Raw genomic sequence first — 19,776 nt, 5'->3', positions numbered from 1 at the left:
GGTGTTGCTATTATTATTATTGCTACCTTCTTAGAAGTATATGTATGCCATTGGAGAAGGTTTTTCATGTTTTGTTAGGTTCCTTTCATGAGTCAACATTTCATCAAGTTAAGTGGCATGCACAAACAAAATCAAATTGCACGCCTTTCAAATCTTATCAAGCCATATTTCAATTTTCATTTATTTAATTTAATTTAGACAACAAAAAATTTCACTAAATATATTGTTTTTTTGTTGAAAATCAATGGATGCCCACTCAACAAAAGGAATCCACACTCAACGGTTGTCCACTAAACAAGCAAAGTTGTCCTTCCACTAGGAGTGGCTGATACTTGTTTTCATTACCCTTGTTTTTTTATATAAATACAAGCATATGGAATGAAGAAGAAAGAGGAAGATCAACTCAAGCCACACGACTAAGAAGAGCATGATACAAGGCAGATAGAGGAAGGAATGAAGAGGAAGAAAGAAAAGAAAGGAAGGAGAGAGGAGAGAATAGAGAAAGTTGTCTTTGTAATCTTATTACTTCAGATTATCAATAAAAGCATCACTGCTGCCCCGATGACGTTCTCTAGTCACACTGACTGTAGAGGAACCTCGTAAATTTTTTGTCTTCTTTTATTTATTTCACTGCACACACCGTCGATTTTACAACACGTTATCAGCACGAGAAGCTTTTGTGTCAGTGGAAAGCACAAAGCCACAAATCTTGTTCACCTATGTTGCCTGGAATCTCACAGATAAGAAAATCTTTTCATTTCATCATAAAATCTTTGTACTACTGATTTTCCTATAGCAAATATATATATGTTGTTGTATGACTGTATATCATCCTTTGCAGAAGCAAAAGAGTACAGACTAAAAATTCTTAGAGAATCTGACAGCCATGTAAACAGTCTCGGAACTCTAACTTGCAGACCTCGGATTAAAATACTTTCTTCTTCAAAGTTGTTCGTCCGCCCAGTACCTACAACATATCAAATTTTCAGAAAATTCCAATGGTGCGATCATCACAGATGCCTGAAATACCAAACTAGTTTCTAATTTCCGCAGAAAATTGGACAGGCACCTTATGAGTACCAAAACTCCATTTCGGTAGCTCAGATCGAAATTATTTCTTCACGAAAGTTGTTTGGTATCCTCTTATCCATATCAAACTAAAATTTAAGCTAAATCAAACGGTTTGATCTTCTCATAAGTTGCAGACACTCTTGGCTCCAAAACTTATAGGAACCGTTTCGATTTTTTCGAAACTCACCGGAGGAGGAACACTAATTGGAACTTAGTGTTACTATTATTTCCTAGATAACTAAAATGACTTCGAACTGTGAAATAATAATAAAAGTAAAAGGAATGAAATAAAAGAAAATGGCAGACCAAGAAAAAAGAAAAAAAGAAAAAGATAAGGACTTAATCATTGCATTTTCTATTTTGGCATATTTATGTGCATGGTGTTGGTTTAAAGTCCTATCATAAGTTTTATTTATTTAAACCAATTTATTTACAGTGGGTAGAATTATTACCCTTTGCTTTAAAGCTTTAATATTTATGTGAATGGTGCTTAATTAAAGCCCTTGTTACAAGCCTTATTTACTTAAAAGTAATTTATTAACCATGGTTGGAATTACCGCCTATTGCTTTAATTTATTTACTGTACTTCTTTTTGTTACAATGAGTACATACTAGACCCGAAGTTCCTTGATCAAATAAGAACCTGAAGTTTCTTGATCCTCATCACATAAAATGATTGGACCTGAAGTTCCATCATGCAAAAAGATCAGGCATGAAGTCCCTAGATCCTCAAGATCGGACATGAAATTCCTTGATGAGTACCTTAAGTTTAAAGAGCCGAAGTGCCACAACTTAATTGTAATAAATGCCATAAGAGTCTCAGTCCACAGACTATTAAATAAGGACCAGAAGTTCCTTGATGTATGTAAATGATGATATAATGCATATTTGCTGGAGAGTTTACATCTCAAAGTCTTGATGATTATTGCATATCCCTGGGTATTGATGTTAAACGCCATGTTCCTCATGTCCATACCCAAAAATGGTTTAGCAAAAACATTTATTAAGTTGATGAAATTGATTACCCGCGCTCTACTTATGAAAAAGAAGTTGCAAGATGGGTACATACCATTTTACCTAATTCATTATTAAGTTCGGTTGAGACCAGTTGCCAACCATCAATATTTCTCAGTACAACTTGTGTTTGGGCACCAGCCAAACATTACACATTTACGGGTTTTTGGTTGTGTTATCTATGTGCTTGTTGTATTGCCACACCGTACTAAAATAAGGCATCAATAAAAATTAGGAATTTATGTTGGATTTGATTCACAATTTATCATTCAATATTTGGAACCCTTGACTGGGGATATATTTACCGCATAATTTACAGACTATGATTTTGATAAGACAGTTTTCCCTCCGTTAGGGGGAGAAAGAAACATCGTTCCAGAAGAATGATGAGAAAATATCATTCCAGAACAATGATGAGAAAATACCGTTTCAAAAGAACGAAGAGAATCTGTATTATTTTGATTCATGAAGCAATCAATATAAAAACAAAGTGAGAATAATTGAATGATGCAACGATATGCAAATCAAATTTCAGATGCATTTAATGATGCAGCGAAAGTAATAAAATCACATATACTTGCTACAAATCTGCCTACATGAATTGATGTTCCTGTTGTACAAAATAATGTGGTAGCAAATCTGTTACACGCCTGAAGCGTGGCAGGCCCTTAGATTCAAAAGGTTCAAAACTTCGAAAGAAGAAGAATATGACACTACTGAACTATTGCATTCCCAAAGCATAACTATTGCATGCCGGAAGCATGACAGTCGCCGTATGGATACATGTCCCAAAAAGGACAATCTGCGGACATAGGAATGTTAATGTCTCATGCATGAAGCATGATAGACATATAGGTTCCAATGACTCAACTCCCAGAAGTGGAGATTAAAATCCCAGCTCTATAACGCTCAAGAGGAGGTTATGATCCGCATTCTCTAAATTATGACTATCTTGGAAGAAATAGTGTAATGACCTTGAAGAGGCAATGGATATCCAAAGAAATGAAAAGCTTTTATGCATGTGCATGCACATGAGAATATAGGATCAATGATTGATGACAACCAATGGTAGTGTTGGTTTTTACAAGTAGCTACTAAATTCATCAATGATCTGTATTGATATTGAGTCACGTTCTTTTGTTCGTCGACGAAAGGAAATATTATTTGTCAAAAATGGAGAAAGGCAATTCCATTACAATCTTGTAAGAACGTGGAAAAATGGACCTATATATATGTGTATATAATACAAATAGCCAAAAGATGTTGAACCAAATGAGGTTACGTATGGGCATTTGTAATACAGGAATTACATTCACATGATATGACAAGTACATATGAATGGAGAATTATATATGAAGGGTTATGAGTTGCCCACATTATATCTCCATAAGTAAATCCCTCAAATATACATGGAAGCAAGTTGCTCTATATAAATTCCAAAGGAAAATGTGTCATGAAGTGTAGAAAATCCCCGAAGGATTCAGATTGCTTGAAGAAAACCCTGGAAGGGTAAAGCATAAAATATGTACTTAATACCAATGGATGGTATAAATTGCCTTAGTGAGTACTATTATTATGATATTGTTGTAACATACTAAAATCTCTTGCAAGAGTCGATAATATTATATTTAGATTCCTGAAGAGTCTAAAAAGTTTATAAAGTGTTGAGAGAAATATTGTTTCGAACTATAGAATCGAACAATATGCCAACACAAATCTTATCCATGATGTTTATAAAGAATCATATGGATTGAAGGTTATGAGTTGAATACTCAAATTTTTTGGACACTAAGAATGATCATTTATCTTCGTGAAGGTAAAGATAAATTGATATTTTGTCCAGAAGTATCACATCTTAGTGAAATATATGCTTTATTGTATTTGGCATAATACATTGAATGAAATAAAACTTATTTATTAACATCTTCGAGAAATTACATGCACATGAGTTAAAACAAACAAACAAGAGGAAACCTTCACAAATGTTGCTTATGTGAAGCCTCAGTACTTGGAATTACCCCAGAAGGGGGAGGCACTAGAGGTTGATTATTTGGAGCCTCAGTACTTGGTGAAATTCTAGACGGCTGAGACAATGGGTGTCTTTGGAATAAAAACTCGAACCCCTAATTGTCCTTTTGAGTCCGACCTTCGGATTCCAGTAGCTGATCGAGCTTTCTTTTCATGTTCATTGAGTAATTATTTGCAAGCATGTGTAACACTCTATTCTTGTGCTTGAGCTCTCAAATATCTTGTTTAAGACTTGCCACCTCAGCCATCAATGATTCAACTTGGTGAGTTCGAGCAAGTAGGCGTTGGCCCATATTAGAAACAGAGCTTGCACACTGAATACTGAGAGCCAATGAGTCTTGAACGGTCGACTCATCAGACCGGTTTGAAAGGATTCTGTTATCCTTGGGAGTGAAAAGATTCCTAGCTACCACTGTAGCGGTTAGGTCATTTTTCATCATAGAGTCCATAACCGTAAGAGGACCATTATAAGATAAGAAGGACGGGCACCATATATTATCCTGACGCGGCTTGTCTGTACTACTCCTAAGACTTAAATCTAAGCAAACGTTAGATGGGCAAGCCATTATTCAGAAATGATGAAGGAACAAGGAGGTTAGATAAAATCTCCAAAGTGCAAGAAGGGGAAATTTCTGCCGGCAACAATTTTCTGAATGTATCTAAACAAAATTGATATATCTATAAAAGAAGAGGTAACAGGGTCACCTGTTCAAAAATCAAAGAGACACCGCTCTCCGAATTTCAAAAGCCAGATTTTCAGGATAAAGTTCGTCAACATTTCTCAGACGCAATCTCAGCTTTTGGATATCACGTGCAACTTTGTCAAAGATCTCTGATAAAGTTGAAAACGCGTGAATCTTACTGTTCTAATTACACCACAGTTGCTGACAAGAGTAAAGGCACAACACCACTACTTGTTATTGGGAAATCCCTATATATGTTAACCTCTATCTTTCATAACAAGGCAGACCTACAAAGATATCTAACTCTTCCTCCTCTCCGAGAATGCATCTTCAACAAAGCATATCGAAATACTCAGTTTTCTTCCTCTCTGAGAATACCTCTTCAAACAAGTCATACCAGAGAAAGAGTATCTCATATCAGGGTCGAAAGCAAAAGTATCTCATATCATGCTTTCTCCTTGTCATTTCCTTTGTCTTTGTTCTTATCTGCAAGACAAGAAGAAAGAGAGCAATCAGTCGCCACATGGAATCAAGCTTCTTATCTGGAACTGATTGCCTGTAACCTTTGCTTGGAAACTTTCCTAATTGCTTACCTAGCATTGCTCTCGAATACTCATTTTCAAATTGCTGATATGATGATTGGAACTACCAAGCATGATGAGTCGTTGAGAAGTGATGTTCTGAATGACCTTTCAAATGCAAGGTTTGCATTCCACTCCTGCATTAGAGGACAAATACTGCAAAAGAAGATGCCAAACTTGCATGGGGAAAAACTAGGGAAAATACCATTTCTGCAAGGGGAACAGATAAGGCAAGCAAAAATGATACATTGAAGCATGTGGAGTCAAGCACAACAAAACACGAACTAATTCATCCCCGACGGAGCCGAAGATCACTTGTCATGTGGAGTTGCTCATGGTTCCATTTCATTCAAGGACAAGTCCCAAGGATCTTGAAGAAATCACAAGTCCGATTCAAGGTCAAGTATCCACCACCCTGATAAAAGGAGTAAATTTAGACCTTTGGTGCAAGTCTAGCAGAAAGTCCTACAACCAAGTTTAAGAAAAAGACTGTGGAAAGTTAACAACAAGTACATCACTTATTTTGGCAACTCTCCCCGCTAAGAGACTAAAGCAGAATAATCAATGATTAGCCTAAAGAATTTGAAATCAGGGGGAGATACTCATTAAGCGGAGCATCAAAATAATAGATCAAGATTTTAACAAGTTAATCGAAGACTTGTGGTCATCCAAGGGGGAGTGTTGTAAATCAATGGATGCCCACTCAACAAAAGGAATCCACACTCAACGATTGTCCACTAAACAAGCAAAACTGTCCTTCCACTAGGAGTGGCTGATATTTTTTTTCATCACCCTTGTTTTTTATATAAATACAAGACATGTGGAATGAAGAAAAAAGAGGAAGATCAACTCAAGCCACACGACTAAGAAGAGAGAGATGCACGGCAGATAGAGGAAGGAATGAAGAGGAAGAAAGAAAAGAAAGGACGGAGAGAGGAGAGAATAGAGAAAGTTGTCTTTGTAATCTTATTACTTCAAATTATCAATTAAAGCATCACTGCTGCTCCGATGACGTACTCCAGTCACACTGACTGTAGAGGAACCTTGTAAATTTTGTGTCATATTTTATTTATTTCACTGCACACACCGTCGATTTTACAACATTTTTAGCCAATAATTAATCTCAGCTGTGTATGTTCCATACAGTATTCTTTTTTTTTCCCCCACTAATTCTAGCCGAAAAGAAAGCATTTACAAGTAGCATGTGACTTTGCGGTTTTACCTAAAAAATAAGGTAGAGAAATTTTTTCAAAAGTGGTACACATGTATCATAAATTATTATATAAGTGAAAAGCCATTGAAGAATATATCCTAAAGCATGACATATCAACCCATTGTCCACTTGGATTTTGAAAAATGAAATGGGAACGGGCATCAACAAAAAGCACTTTTGAGGAGCGGGAGAAATTTGGAATTATACAAAGGATAATACTTGCATTTTTTTTTGCCCCCGCGCCAAAGGATAATACTTGCATTTTTTTTTTTTGCCCCCGCGCCAAAGGATAATACTTGCATTTTTTTTTTGCCCCCGCGCCAGAAATTTGGAATTATACAAAGGATAATACTTGCATTTTTTTTTGCCCCCGCGCCAAAGGATAATACTTGCATTTTTTTTTTGCCCCCGCGCGCGCGCGGGGGGTGGGGGGGGGGGAGATGAGCTCATTTTTTCACGTGCAAATAACGTATCTTTACAGTAGAAACTTTACAATTGGAAACGTTAAATCATTTGAATCGAAGATTATTTAGTCATATAAATATATTAAGTAAGTGGATAGTTCCTCGTTAATATGTTACATAATACTTATATCGTTGATGTATGTGATACATTTAAATGACTAAATGATGTCCAATTCTAATTGTACATTATTTGCAAGTCTCCGAAAACAGAAAGCATGTCCGTATGTTCATACTCTAAAGATGTAAAGAGTAAGTCAATGATCAAGATGCTGCCACTTGCAATAGATTAGGTGATGAAGTGTTAAACTTGTTAGAAGTGAGTTTACTTAGTGTGCAGGGAACGTAACTAGTATAAAAAGGATAACTCTTGTATTGTTTTCAAACGGTTAATGACATCTACAGTAAAGCATTTCTCCAAGTGTAACACTGAACGTAACTAGTATAAAAAGGGAAACTCTTGTATTGAAACTTTATCCAAGTGTAGCACTGAAGGCGCCTACAAACACGTGACCAGATTCACTTTCTCTTTCTCGTATTTACTGAATTTTGGAGCTTGATAAAGTTTTTTCTCTGTCTGGATAATAACATGGCTTCCCATTCAGCATGCACATGCGCTGTATCTCTCTTATCATGGCCATATAATTCAATGAAGAAAACATGAAAAACTCTAGGGTACAATTGACCACATGCATGGCATACGAAATCAGTGTTTACCCTTGAATCTTCATAGAATTACGAACCCGAGGAACATTTCATTACCACTACCACCCAAAGTGTTGACTCTGTGATCAACCTAGACTGCTGTTCATGATGAATAAAAAATAATATAAAAATAAATAATTGCAGGTGAGTATTGAGCATAAACCAAACCCATTGGAGTCTTGGACCCTCCTTAATTAGCTATTAGTAAGGTTCTAAAAGACGCTAGATGCTAATTGGGCGGCGGGTTGAGGCCTAGCTCCTAGGTGGGCGCCTAGGCGGACTAGGCGGATTTAAGTAAATATATGGTCTTTCATATAAATAAATGTCTGTTTATACTTAATATATATATATATATATATATATATATATATAATTTCATCATAAACTAGAAAATGGAATGACATATATATTATGAAGTATTAGAACATAATGAAAACATGGGGAGCAAACATATAATGTGTGGTTATTTAAGTGTTTGATAAGCCTCTTATAATTTATTGGAAACAATAAAATGCAAAATAAAAGTTATTTGTTTTCTATCTAAGTGAGTTGCAACCTAGGCAGGTGTCTAGGCAGGTCTAGGTGAGCTAGGCGGGTGCCTAGGAGGTCTAGGTGGGCACCTCAGCAGGTCTAGGCACCATTTCTTAATTTTCAAACTTCTAGGCATTAATCAGGTAGGTGGCCAGCCGCCTAGTGCCTAGACGGGGATTTTTAGAATAGTGGCTATTAGCATGAAGGGGGCATTGTTTTGGGTAAGCTTTGCACATTGGGATTGAGCTCGATCAAATGGACCGGCTTTGCTTCATTCGACGGAATTGTGAATCGAAACTAGGGTTTATCCTTCGTTTGGTGTAACCATCAATAGTTTTAGATGTTCACGATCCAATGGAAACTAGGGTGTACCCTTTCTAGACTGTTGTTAATTAGTAGAAGTAATTACATTTTGGACCCATCTAGTTTGGAGTCAATTAGCCTTTTTTTTTATTTTTTATTTTTTATTACACACGATAGGATATCTACATTAGACTACGGAGAGGGAGATTCAAACACGAAACTTCGAGTGTAAAGACGAAAACTCTTAACCAACTGAGTTACAAGCCACTGCGGAATCAATTAGCCTTTGGTCCTTGTTTTGCTACTGACAAAAAGTAACCTATGAATCCTTAGTTACTCTTTCATCCATTTAACAATCAAGTTAATATTTCTTTCTCTTAAGAAGCATTCAGTTTTTTATTTTTTGCTTACACCAATGGCAGACAGGGTAACAATATGATTTTACCATTCAACGTTTCATAAAATCATTACCAGCATTCTTTGTGTTAATAAAATTATTACTAGAACTCATGGAATTACGACCCGTGGTTAACTTCCTACATTCACGTTTAACGATGTTACAACATGATTTTTTACATTCAATGTCTAATTTAAAAGAAAAGTATTACACTATAATCGTCAAAGTTTACAATCTCAGGTTACATAATAATGGTAAAGTTATAGTTAACAACAAAATGACATAGTTATTATTACAACAAGACTGGTAACGTTTGTGGAATTCTTATTATGTAGGCAGTGGCGGATCCATATAGGGACCCAGGAGGTCTCGAGACCCTCCGAAAGCCGAAGAAACACTTGTGATTGACCTTTGGGACCCTCCAACAATTTGGGCAGGTGCAAAGGGACGGATATGCTAAGGGGCCTGAATGGTCCTAGCACCACCGGAAGCCGAGATAAATTTCTGTGAGGACCTCCGAGGATCACCCAAGTCTGGGCATATATGGTGGAGGAGAAGAGGAGCGGAGCTGCAGAGTGTTCTGGTATTCTACAAACCAGAAAGAAGAAAGAAGACTACTTTTTATTCAAATGACTTGGGAAAACGGTGCATTTGATGTATGGTTTGAAAAAACCTTCTAAGTAAAACGGTGCGTCGATACAACGTTCTTTAATATATATATAGTTTTTGCAATTTTTTATTAAACAAAATGGTTCAACTTTCAAACAGAGTCAAAACTTTTCCAATTCCATTTGTAACTCCTAATTGGCTAATCCCATTCTCTAGTCACCTCCCCACCCACTAGCACAATCCCAGTCTCCTCCCCCATCTTCACAAACTAAGTAGTTCAATTCCAATTTTAGATAATTTCAATTATATTCTGGATATTTTCGTTCTAGTTTGCAATAAATCTATAATGACACATTTTCGAGTATGAAACTTCGTCATGGACAAGTTTAGTCTTTGTAATTTATATTTTCGTCTAATATTTTTTTGAACTTTTATATTGAGACCACCCAATCTTAAAATCTTGCATCTGCCATTGGGTGCAATGGAGAGGCTTGTTGCCTCCATGGATGTGCAAGCAGCAGTGGAGAGGACATTTTTTCGTTATGAATATCATTAAGGGTCTACTCAGCAACAAAACGAGAGATCAATAGTTCTATGAAGAGGACATTTTTCACTATAATTTTTTTTTATCTTCATTATTGGGATCCTCCGAGTCTAAAACCTAGATCCACCACTGAATGTTGGCAATCATGTGTAGACAATTATAGTCCAAATTAAAGGGTACTAGTACCATTTTTTGAAGAGTATTATAGACTTACATTTCAAAATGATCTTGATCCACTAAATATGGTGAAAATGAAAAATGACCCACGTAACACCAATATATCCATGCAAGTAAAAATTAGCATACCAAGTGCCCCCATAATAAAATGGCAATTAAAATAATAGTTTGACAGGCGGAGAGAACGGTCATTGGTGTAACAATTTGTAACTTTACGATTGTTTTTTTAAATAGGGGTGTTAAATCCTAAATTAGTTTCAGGTTTTGATAGTTGCTTGATATGCAATCAACGGCTAGTTAATTTAATCTGAGTTTGTAACAGCTAGTTTTTATATGTTGGTTAGGTGAATATGTGTAAGGTTCAGATTAGAAATTATTTTGAAGGTTTTTTGTCTAGTGTCCACTGTCCAGTATAATTGCAGATGAGTGTAATAGAAAGAGGAATGAGCTGCAATGTTTAGCTCTTTTGCCGTCACTTTTCTCCAAAGGTCTCTGAAAACTCTTCTTCCAAAACTTACACAATATACCAAAAAAAAAAAACCAATCATTATTTGTGAATCTAAGATGGGGACCAAATTGTTAAAAGCTTGAAAGTGCAAAGGTACAAAATGTAATTGTCCCTAATTAGTACTGCAATTAATTATTATAACAATCGAAAGATTGAGAGTATGATCAAATGAAGATTTCACTAATTTGTATAGCAAGTTATTGGTACGATAGTCATCAACTGCCATTTAGTCTAGTAGTGCTTCTCCTTCAAATATTGAAAGTAATCTTGAATTCCAATATCTCATTTTTAATAACAAACTTTTCTAGATTGAATAACGTGACAATAACAATCTTTAATCAAGTGGTACTCAATAAATATTGCCATGGTTGATGAAATTTCATAAAAAAAAAAATAAAAAAAAAAAGATTATGTAATGTTATAGAGGGCCTCGTTTAAAAAAAAAAATCCATCGTCTGGGTGCTTTATTGGGGCTAACTAATCACTCACACACTTATGTAAATAAGTAATACTAACTATCAATTATTAAATTAAAGCACCATTTGGGGGTTAAGTCCTAACCTATTAGCTAGCTAAGACATCCTCTCAATGAGATGGAGAGATTTGTTTTTCTTTTCTTGGGTAATAGAAATTTGTGTAACGATGAAATAAAAGTGGCTAGGTTGATGTTTTGTTTGAAGTATACACAACTTTATACTAGAATACAAAGAACCAATCTCATTAACAACGGTGCTTAAGTAACAAATCTAATTAGTAGTCATAAATATATTTTCATGTGTACGGGTCCTGGTACAAGATTAAGTTTCAGGGTGGGGAGACGATGGCTACTTGTAACATACTCCACTACTTTAGGATATACATTGCATGAGGATAATAATATCCATGGCATTAGGGTTTTTCCCCTTCAGAAGTCAACAAGGCATGTTCCTCGAAGGAACAGTCAAGCTCCTTTGACTCTTCTTCTGTTCTTCATGTTCCATCAAATTTGGAAACTAAGCTAGTCCCCCATCTTTGTGGGAACTCGTTAAAAATTTTCATGTTATTTGTAATACGTCCAAACAATCTCTTAAGTCAGCGTACGATTTTCTGTAAATTTATTAACAAAATTGACACTACAAAAAAAAAAATAAATAAATAAAGCACTTTGCTAGACAGAACAACTTTGTAGGCTGAAAGCACCATTCGTCAAAAAGATTTTACCTGACGGAGGTTCGTCTATGAAGAAATAGTCGGGCAAAACTCGTCGCCCCAATCCTTACACAACAAATACACTATTCAGTCAGGTAAATATGGATTAATTAACCCGACCAAAGTGGTCGTTGGGCGAGTGCGTTGACTAAAATGACCCGGCAGAAGTACTGTTGGTCGACAAAAACTATGTCGTCGGCTAAGACATAATTAAGTAATGTGGTGAGCTTGACCCGACAGCATAGTTGTTGGGTAAGCTACGGTAAACATTTTGCGCAACGGCGGTTCCTTTGGGCTGAGGTTTTTTAAAATAAAAAAAATATTAACACAATAATTAAAAAATATATAAACATTTTGCCCGTCGGGCTGCGGTTTTTTTAAAATAAAAATATATTAAAAAACAATAATTAACATTTAAAAACATTAATTATTACAAAAATAGAAAATAATATGTATCACGAAAAATTGTTGGTACAATTAGATTACAAAAAACCAAAAAAAAATTGTTCGTGCCTAGAGGGCGACGTCTGCCCTGAAATGCCAATGTCAACACCAATCAGCCTAACAAAATTTGATTAAGAAGAATCAATGGGAGTCACCACAGTCGAAGACCAACCCTTTCACACTCCTTCAATTCTCGATCATGGTCCGATGGATATCCCTGAGTTAAGCACATTAAAAAGTGATGTTGGTATTAACTTTGAAACCGCTAATCAAATTTATGTGCTACCTCCGAGACAAAACTGTGGAAACCCCCTGACAGGTACTCTCCAAAGGGAAATGTACGATATTTGCAAAGTATGTATCTACTCATCGGTTGTCACCGGTATACTGTGCATTAGTGAAAGATATGGAGGAAATTAAAATACCAACAATGGTGGAAGAAGCTCTTAAGGATCCAAAGTTGATAAAGGCAATCCAAACTGAGATGGCGGCATTACAAAAGAATGTTACATGGACGGCTGTTTCGCTTCCAAATGGGAAGAGACCGGTGGGATGTAAATGGGTATTTACCATAGGCACAAGGTGAAGGGAACAATTGATACGGCAAGATTAGTGGTCAAGCGATATACACAAACTTTTGGTGTTGATTATTAGGAAACTTTTGCTCCCATCACTAAATGAATACCATCCGCGCGTCATTATCTCTAGCAACTAACCTTGATTGGCCCATGAGACAGTTTGATGTAAAAAATGCTTTCTTGCATGGAGATTTGGAGAATAAGCTATACATGGATCTCCTGCCTGGATAATGGCGTGCCGAATTCCATTGGAAAAGTATGCAGACTTCAGAAAGCTTTATATGGCCTTAAACAATCACCTAGAACATGGTTTGGGAGATTCACTCAAGCCATGAAGAGGTTTAGGTATCGATAAGGAAATTCGGACCATACTTTGTTCATCAAATGCAAGGATGGTAAAGTAGTATAAAGGTGGATGATATGATTGTTATAGATGATGACATGAATGAGATTGAGCAACTACAAGAATATTTGTCTTCTGAGTTTGAGATAAAGGATCTAGGAGGACTTAACTATTTCTTGGGAATTGAGGTTGCTCGCTCTCAAGAGGGTATATACGTATCACAACGTAAGTATGTATTGGATCATTTGTCTAAAATTGGTAGTTGGCATGCGAACCGACAGATACAACCATAATGCAGAATCATCACCATGCAATTTATCAAGACCAAGTCCCAATTAACAAGGAGTGATATTAGAGGTTAGTAGAAAGAATGATTTACTTGTCATTTATGAGGGTTGATATTGCTTATGCTGTAAGTGCGGTGAGTCAATTTATGCATGCTGCAAGTAAAGACCACATGGTAGCGCAGTGATGCGTATTTTGAGTTATTTGAAAAGAGCTCCTGGGAAAGGTTTAATTTTCAGGAAACATGGCAATGTGGAGGAAAATGGGTAAATTGATGCAGATTGGCTGGAATATTACTGGTCGACAGTCTACATTAAGTTATTTTATGTCTGTAGCTGGAAATCTTGTGACTTAGAGAGTAAAAAGCAAAATGTTGTGGCTTGGTCCTCTGCGTAAGCCAAGTGGGATAGCACATACTATATGTGAAGTCTTGTGGCTTAGGGTTTTACTTAAGGAGATAGGTTTCAAGCCCAAGGCGCCTATGCTTTTATATTGTGATAATCAAGCAGCACGAGAGATGGCCAATAATCCGCTACAACATGATCATACTAGACATGTTCAGGTGGATCAACATTTTATCAAGGAGAAGCTGGATGTTCAGTTAGTGGACATTCCATGAGGATAGAAGAATAGCTGGCATATGTTTTAACACCTACTTGAGTGTTTTATGACTCACTTGACAAGTTGAGTTTAGGAGATGTCTAGGCACCAACTTATGGAAGAGTGTTGGCGTGAGTCAACATAATTGTTTTAGTATGTAATTAGGATTCTTTGATTTACTAGGATTCCTTAGTTGTCTCTTGTACCGTAAGTTATGTATAGCGTTGTACGTACATACATACATACATATATATATATATATATATATATATATATATATATATATATATCCTCCGATTGAGAAAAGAAAATACACAATAGGCAAAACCTAAATTTATCTAAATGCACTGAAATATCTTTACAATTTTGTATGATATTTGTTCAAATTGATGCCAAAAAAAAAAAAAAAAAAAATTGAAGTTATACCTCACGTGGAGCTCCAAATAGTCGGTTTTATATTTCATTGTCAAGGGTAAACATTTTTCATCATAGTATGTGAGTATTAATTTGTGCCTTTAATGGTTAGAATTTACTGTGCTCAACAATGGAGGGTGAAAATAAGTCTGAAAGCTTGAAGAGGAAAAATTTCGGGGTGCAAGTTGTATCTCACGTTGAACTTGTAGTAGTATTCATAAAACAACATTTTAACTAAAATCTTACAAGTCCACAAAATCATTTCATATATAAGTCAATTGTTCATATATTAAGTAAGGTGCTCAACAAACTGTGGGGGTGTCAATAACCCAAATCTAATTGAGTCATGATCCATTGTATCACAACACAAAATTATACAGTATTTACTAGATCGTCGAGCAACCATTACTGCATTACATATCTCTAGAGAGATGGGGTTGTTTGCATTGGCTAGCTAACTCAACTACCCAATTGTGATATTTGGAGAGAATATGAATTCAAATACCAAATCCAAAAAAATCACCTAAGGTAAGATATGCCACTTCAAGTTCAAGTGAACAAACGATTGTAAAATATGATTCCCATTTCAAATTATTTGAACCCTTATTTAATTGCAAAGTCCATGAAGCCACCATATATGTTTACTAGTCAGTAGCCCGCATATCACATCCTCTCAGATATGTTCTTGATGTTTAGATAGATGCAACTGGCAGCACTATGGACACATCTGACTGAAAAGAATCATGTTATATTTAAACACATTTCCTCATTCATAAACAGTTGGCATCGACATATACAGCTAGCTGTAAAATAATTAACCCTCTTTCACCTAAGACGTATAATTAAAATAATGCTAGTCATATAGGTTTGCTATTTTTTAATACAAGTGATACTAAAGATGAATAATTTATCTTAAAAGGGAATAACTACTGGCAAGCCACAATTATTCACTTATTCCGGGCTCAGAGAGGCTATGAGAAATTAACTCTGCCCGTGATTACAGTCAAGCAGACTCACCAGCTCGGAGCATCAAACTAGAGACCTCCCACATTTTTTTGTCTGTTAAGGTGAACGGGAAACATATTTTAAATTAATTAAGCTACAATTGTTGACAAAGTTTACCAAATTATGCGTCATTGTATAACTTAGTGAATTAAATATCTAATATTCCCCGTCATTTAAATTTAGGAAACAATTAGAAGCACATAGCGAAAAATTATTACAGGATATTAGAACATAGGATGATGTTATTCACGTACTCATTTTAATTTACTTTCCACACATTCCTCTCAATTTCTGATCATCGAATCGAATCAATTAAAAAAAACCAATAAAAAAAATCAATAAAAATATATTAGAAATAAAAATAGATTTGTGAATAACATTTTTTCTAGAACATATTAACTCATGATGATATTTTATTCAGTAATTTCTCTATACGGCGCTAATATAATGAATGTCACTTCACTTGAGCTAAATTAATTGTGATTTGATAGTTTATTAGGCTATTGGGATTTGTGAGGACTAATGGCAGATCATCAGAATACTAGGGACAAGGAGTGTCTACCTTTCCATTTCTGGTGTCATTTTATTTGTGTGTTCACGGTTAAACCACTTTAATATTTTATATTACTATTTATTTTTGTCTTATTATCTTTATAAAAAAAACAATATAAAATGTTAACGTGACTTAACTGTAACCACACAAAACAAAAAAGCATAGAAAGACATTGGAAGTAAGAGGGCAGACAATTCTTTTCCGAAATCCAGCCAAACCAATGTACCTCCGGAATCAAAATCGAGGTCAGATTGCCGGTCCATGGTTCCCAACTTCCCATAACCCATGCCACATCCCTCTTGCCTTGTCTTGATTAAGCAGCCCTCCTCTTTTTCAAGTTTTCCTGCCCACCTTTGGCCCTTTTCTAAACAATGATTCACTTCGACCCCACACTCCAACTAATATACGCTACATTTTTTTTTCCTTTTAAAATACTTGCAACACTCTCATTTAGGCTCTTTCGTTTTACATTTTTTTTTAAATGAGTTTTAACGAAAAATTTGCGGTATTGTTCATTTTAAGAAAAAATCTCATTTTTATATTAAAAAATAAAAAATGGTATTATTTACTTTACCTCTTATTTTGTCCTTATCGTTAAAATTCAAAGTTTTTAAACCCTTTTTATTAGTTTTTTTTTTTTTAACTCTTCTTCTCATTTTGTAATGTTGTACTATGATCCAAATCATTTGTTTTTTATAAACTTTAACGAAAAACTTCCAGTATTGTTCACTTTAACGAAAAACCACATTTTTATACTAAAAAGTCAATTATGGTATTATTCCCTTTACCCTTTATTTTATCCTTATCGTTAAAACTTAAAGTTTTCAAGCTTTTTTCATTAGTTTTTCTTTATTTTTTAGGTTAATCTTTAAAGATTATCTCTTTAAAAAAAAATTAGAATCATGTTTTCTGTTAAACATTAGAATTTTGACAACGTTAATTGAATGGTTCAACGATTTTTATTAGTTGATATTTTTTGTAAAGTTAATCTTTAAATGGTAATTTATGAAGCTGGTGGTTCATATTATCTTACAACATTGCATAATAAGAACGAGAGCCAATAAAGTAAAATAGAAAGTTGCGAGAGAGAAGTTTGCTATCAACCTCTTTTTTTCGGTAGAACGAGTCCATGTATTAAATTTTCTGGACAATACTCACTTCACAGTTGCACTTTCTGAACCACTCGTTGTGATTGATGTACTTTAATTGTGCAATTGGTAAAATCAGAAGCTTCCATTTTCTTAATCATCATTTAAAGATATATCTACACACATAAAAAATTATTCAAATTAGTGATCTTTTAGACATGCATATACTTCAAACAAATGAAAAATTCATCATGAGAATGTTAATTGTTACCGAAGTCATGATCTATTTTACACATAAAAAGGACAAAAATGTTTTTGGACAGTCTTGACTTGGGGACGTGCTAAATCAATAATTTGGTAAATTTATAAGAGAATACATTATAAAAATTTATATAGGTCCTACATAATATATAAATTAATAATTTCTTGATACATAGTGCTTGTGATTCAACTATGAGACATTCTTAAAATATGACTCAATCATCGTTTGCATGTTCTTGAAATTCACACATTCTTGGTATTAAACGATCCACTGATAGAGAGCATTCTCTAGGTTGGAGAATTTTTTGGATTTGTGTCGGTTAACATCACCTTTTTCAAGAACAGTTGAGAGATACTCTGAAGACCAGTTGATCGTATTTTTGATATCGTCCTTTTACTCATTTGCAAGTTAAATGATTGTATGTGATATCGTCCTTTGACTCACTTGCAAGTTAAATTTTTCTAACACTCACTGTTGCAATTGTTTTTACTGCTACCTGAATTATATTTGCTGTACTTGCACAATGCTTTACGCATTCATCCGTCATTGTTGATTTCTTTACACATTTGAGATGAGAGCTATTGTTGTAGTATGACTGTTGTGTTACTATGGCTTTTGCTAATTTAAAAAGAGTTTTTGCTTGGTTATATGTTCATAAATAGAACAATGTACTACATTGAACAATATACAATCTATTTTTTGGGAAGGGTAATACTAGGGAGGCTAAATTTGTAGACAAAATTTTGTAAACTAAATGATATGGAAGTTGATGATTGGATTATTACTTAAGTTTTGATTTACGTGCTTATTTCTTATTTGTGACACTTCATTTAGTTTTTAAATTTAGTCTACCTTGTATGAGTGCATTTTTGCTCACCATCATTTATGTAGTGTATGCTCACCATCTTATTTATCACCGTTAGATGAGTTTAATTTTTGAGATTTATGCTTATCTACTACACGAATCTCGAAATTCAAATTCATCTAACGGTGATAAATAGGAGCATACACCACACTAAATGGTGGTGAGCAAAAATGCTCTCACCTAGCATTACTCTTTTGCGAAAAATAAGTAGATTCATGAATTTTAATTTGTTAAATAATCGCATAAAATTGTTAGTTTGTAAGACGAGAAACTAAATACAATGTACAATATTTAAATAAATAAAAAATATATTGATAAATTAATAAGTTATTAAATTAATTAATTGATTAAATTATTAATCCATATTCTGCTAAATTAATATGATTTCCTTAGTCTCAAGATTAGTTATTTATAGAGGTTTAACTGTACATAAATTTTTATGCAGAGATGATTTAAATAATGATTAAGAAAATGAACAGTTTAAATTATGATATTTATCCAATTAAAATATATTATTTATAATTTATTTGTCAAATATATTATCTATACTTATTAACAAAATCATGTTTATAAATCAAAACAAGGTGAAAATACAATTTAAACTTCTATCACAAAATAAAATCATCATTACTAATGCAATTTCGCACAAACCAAATTTTAATTTTTTTAACCTCACCCACGTATCAGTAAAGCATCTCTAACTTAAAATAATATATAAAAAATTTAGATAAAAATAAAACTCACCTTTTCTCTCACTCTCTCTTTCTCTTTCTCACATTTCTCTCAAACTTCTCTCCTTTTCTTATATTTTTCTTCTTTTAAAAATTTTTATATTTACACACAGTGTGTAGCCTTCATCTAGTTTATAATAGAAATATTTTTACACATCACCTTTAAATGATGGTAATGCTCACCCTTTTATTTATCATTGTTGCATTTATCACCACTTAAGAGTGATGTGAAAGTGCACCCCTTTATAATTGAGGGAACAACAAGGTGGATGTAAGTAATTTCCGATTTTTTATTACATCAAACCCCACGTTTACTCCCCCTTCTTCATAGAAAACTATGCTGCTGAGGCTGCATATCCCTCAGTTTCCGAGCCTGACCATGTTCACATCCTTGCTTCAAACTTCAGTCAACTCCATGCTTTGAAATTGTATATATACTTCCTACCATCTTACCCTACACTCTACTCCTTCAAGCTCTCCTGAGCTTTGTTTCTTTATTTTTCCTTTTTTTCTTTTCCTTTCTATTTTCATTTCAAAACATCACCTTTCGACTAGCCTAGCCATCATCAGTCATGATTATGGTTCAAGTACAATG

Source organism: Pyrus communis, chromosome 11, assembly GCF_963583255.1.
Source record: "Pyrus communis chromosome 11, drPyrComm1.1, whole genome shotgun sequence".
Lineage (NCBI taxonomy): Eukaryota > Viridiplantae > Streptophyta > Magnoliopsida > Rosales > Rosaceae > Pyrus > Pyrus communis.
The sequence above is the reverse complement of the archived record's forward strand: the minus strand, read 5'-3'. Positions refer to the sequence as shown.